Below are 4,280 nucleotides of genomic sequence, written 5' to 3' on the forward strand. Positions count from 1 at the left end.
ATAAACACACGCTATAATTTACAGCGATTCACACACTTTACTTATGGTGCCTACTGTTCTATTGACTCAATTGTCTATCTCTATATATATCTATGCAATTGCACTGGTTTTTCTCGCCAGGCTTATATACTAAAAAAGATAGTGCCTCGAGCACCATCCAAATTCCATTCCTCTATGTAATAATATTCTATCGCTGACGATTGAAAGCTGTATTAGTTCATCTGTCATGTTACTGTTAACTGAACTACTCAAGACACAATTCAATGTTTATAATGGCTCTTAGAAGAATTGATACAGAAAATATACTTTATTAGTTATTATAAGTAGGCCTATGAGGTAAGTACAAGAAAAAGGCATTTCGTTTGTCTGAATACGTTTTAAAAGCTACCTCGGACTTTTACCCACACTCATTGACAGTTATATTAGTTTATCTGTTGTGTTACTTAAAATACTCTTGCAGTTTTCAAACTGGTTTAAATTAGGTGTCGACATCATTCGTGGTTTCTTTCTTTTATTCATTTAAAATACCCAATTTACTTAATAACAATTACAGTTCAATTAATAACATCTTACATAATGCTAATACTAGTAGTATTACTATTGTTAAGACAGTGGAAGTCACGTGACGCTAGTTTCACGTCACGAGCTTCTAGAAAATTCATGTCCCTTCGTGAAGCCTCGAGTGTTTACTAGATGTTCGGTACTTTTGTATATAAGACCGCCAAGAAGTGACGGCAACAATGGAGTTGAATTGCAGACAGATATAGAGACGACAAGTGAGTCAAGCGCGTGAATTGTTCGTTCGTTGTGAATTATAGCGTTTGTTTATGTTATAGCGTGACTGTGGAAATTAAGTGTATTGCAAAGTTGTATTGAGAAAGAATAAACTAGTTTTATTTAAGAAAGGACTTGTGTCGCTTAAGTTTCATCGGAAAGAAATTATATGGGAAATTAACTAACGACCAGAGACGTAACACTATTACTGCTAGACTTCAGTAGTTACACTGAAATTAGGCCTATCCTTCACACTTATACATTACGCACTAGGTAAAATGCGAATCGCTTAGTTCCACTGATTGGCGGAAAAACGTTCAGAATCAAGCCAAATGCAATAAAAACTTTCCGTAAATTAGGTAAAAAGCGGAACATAAAACCGCTAAAAAATAGTATTTAGAATGAATGTACAAATAAAATATAATACTTTGCTTGGCTAAACTTCTACGATATCATTATTAACTCGTTAGTGATTTAAAGTATTACTAGTATTAATAAATTTAAATAATAAATTATTTTCGAATCTACAACGTGCATTCCTAGACCGAGCGTTTCAATATTAATATTATAAGTTAATCTTTCAAACTTCATTTATTATGGACTCATCGTGACACATTATAAAGGACTTTAAATGCTCTGTTCATTGATATATAACATTTCTTGACACAAACAGTCTGTAACACCGTTATTCGACACTTAATACTAAGTAAACTTTATAATCATTACTTAATCTTTCAAACTGCATTAACTTATTAAGAACTCATTGTGTCACAAGTCAAAGCACATATTTGTGAAGATCATTAAATGCTCAATTCCATGACCTATAACACTTCTTGACACAAAAAGCTTGTAATACCGATAATTGACATTGAATATTAATACATCTAATTAGTAAACCTTTGAAACTGCATTAATTCATTACGGTCTCTTTGTGTCACAAATCAAAACGCACATTTGTGAAGTACATTAAATGCTCTATTCTGTGGTGTATAACACTTTTTTGACACAAACAGTTTGTAATACCGATAATCGACACTGAATACTAAATACACCTCATTAGTCAATCTTTGAAACTGAATTAAGTTATTAAGAACTCATTGTATCACAAATCAAAGCACATATTTGTGAAGTTTATTAAATGCTCTATTCCATGATGTATAACACTTCTTTACACAATCAGTCTGTAATACCGATAATCGACACTGAATACTAAATACACCTCATTAGTCAATCTTTGAAACTGAATTAACTTATTAAGAACTCATTGTGTCACAAGTCAAAACACATATTTGTGAAGTTTATTAAATGCTCTATTCCATGGTATATAACACTTCTTTACACAATCAGTCTGTAATACCGATAATCGACACTGAATACTAAATACACTTACTCCGTAACTCTTTGAGACTGCATTAACCTAATTTTGTCAACAGTCTATATAATCAGTGTATGTCCTAATTAGATGGGTCTCAGTTATTTAATTCAATCACTTCAGTAGCTTCTGAATAAGACAACCTTTTGTTGTCTGGCTCTGTTCTTTTATTATTTTTGAACTTGCACAGTCTACAACTTTATCCAAGGCAATTTGTCTCGTTTATCATATGACATTATACTTACTAGTACTACTACTACTAAGCATAATGCTATCATTACTGAATTAGATATTTTCCATTTATCTAACCTCTGTCTTTCTGCTGTAGCTTATAAACGATCTGCATGCTGTTGAAATTCTGTAGTACTTAACCCTGATCTCTTAGGGGCCAAATTTTGGATTTCTTGTAATATATCTGTCAGTTATTTAATATCTGCCTCTACATTTATACTCTGAATTAATAGTGATTCTTTCTTAGTTAATAATTCATTCTTGCAAATCTTTCATATTTAACTGAGTTCCTGTGTATTTAGTTTCACACCTAAAATTTGAGGGTAAGTTGATACCTTGGCCGTGCCAAACAATTTCTAGCTAGTCTCAGGTATCTACTATCTCTTAGTTTAACTACTCTAGTCTGATAATCAAATTGATGCACGTTTGATTTAGGGCATACCACTGATAAGGTAAGTTAACCTCATTAAATAACTAAGTCCCTGGAGTCCTTGTCTTATAAAAATATAAAAGTTTAGGGATAATTATCCTTTTTTTCACATAATTCAGCTATTCTGTTTTTAATTCCTGCAAATATTACGTAGTTACGAGTTACAATAGGTACTGAATAAATTCCTGAATTAGGATCATATACTCTGATACATTCCTCTATACATTTTAATATGTTTTGCTTCATAATTTCTAAGTAAGTATGCTGATCACTTGAAACAGCAATTTATGGATTTTCATTCTCTATAGTTAAAGCCAAAAAGCAGTTTAATGCAAATGGTAAGGGTACAATTCTATACAGTTTAAACATTCTGTCAGTTGCTTTCAAAGGTATCTCTATGAGCATTCTTAAGGTATGTCTGACTGTAGCAGTCTTTATATTAGCCCCTGTATAATACATGTAAGTCTGATTACTATGTGTGGGAATACTCTTTCTAATTTACTTAGAGCTAGGAAGTATAAACTCAACTTTCTATCTGCAGCTACATATAATGAACGTACTAACTTAGATAATTCTGTTCTCCTACTTCCTACAGTAAACGATAGCTGTGGTAAATTATTCTGAATCCTAGTGTTGAAAACAAACATTTCAATTCCTGCTTTGTGAAGTCAGTCTGTCTCACTTTGGTATGTATCAATGCATTAGTAATATTTACTAGTACTTTAGATACTTTCCTAATCTCTTGATCATGAAATTCAATTGCCTGATTTAATGAATTTATTATAGATGCCTGTTCACTAATCAAATGAATTACCTGTTTAGATACTTGTCTCTGTCACTCTACCTTCTTATTTAATTCCTGTAAATTGTCCGTAGTCGCGGTTCCGAATAAGAATTTCAAAACGCTTCCACCTGCATTTATCAAACCACGATTTTGTCAAGTTCCGTCCGATATCGATACACTATCTTTTATCTATCTATCTCCAATAACAAATCACCTATCTCATCATGGTACTGTATAACTAATGTCTGATAATTTTTCAATTAACCCTTCCTGTAAGATTCTTGCTAACTAACTCGTATGATATAACGTCATATTTTCTGAAATTCCTGCATCAAAACTAACAAGAGTATTCACGTCAAACGAATTATCGAACGTTACGAGTTCTTCTCGTAAATGGACAAATAACTGAACATACTGCGGAAATGGTACGTCTTCAACAATTATCCATTTATCTCCAGACAATATAAATTTCCTTCTTCAACAAAAACCATACCCACCTTGTTTCCTACTGGAACAATACTTACATTTTGTCCAGCCATGACTCCTACCATCAGTAACATAAGTTTCCTGGTAAACCTATAGATATATCTACTAATAATACTGTTACGATAGCGGAAGTCACGTGACGCTGGTAACACGTAATGAGTATCTAGAAGGATTGGGGGAACATCACGAATAATCCAGTATTT

The sequence above is a fragment of the Limulus polyphemus genome, unplaced genomic scaffold, assembly GCF_000517525.1.
Source record: "Limulus polyphemus unplaced genomic scaffold, Limulus_polyphemus-2.1.2 Scaffold1649, whole genome shotgun sequence".
In the NCBI taxonomy this organism is placed as follows: domain Eukaryota; kingdom Metazoa; phylum Arthropoda; class Merostomata; order Xiphosura; family Limulidae; genus Limulus; species Limulus polyphemus.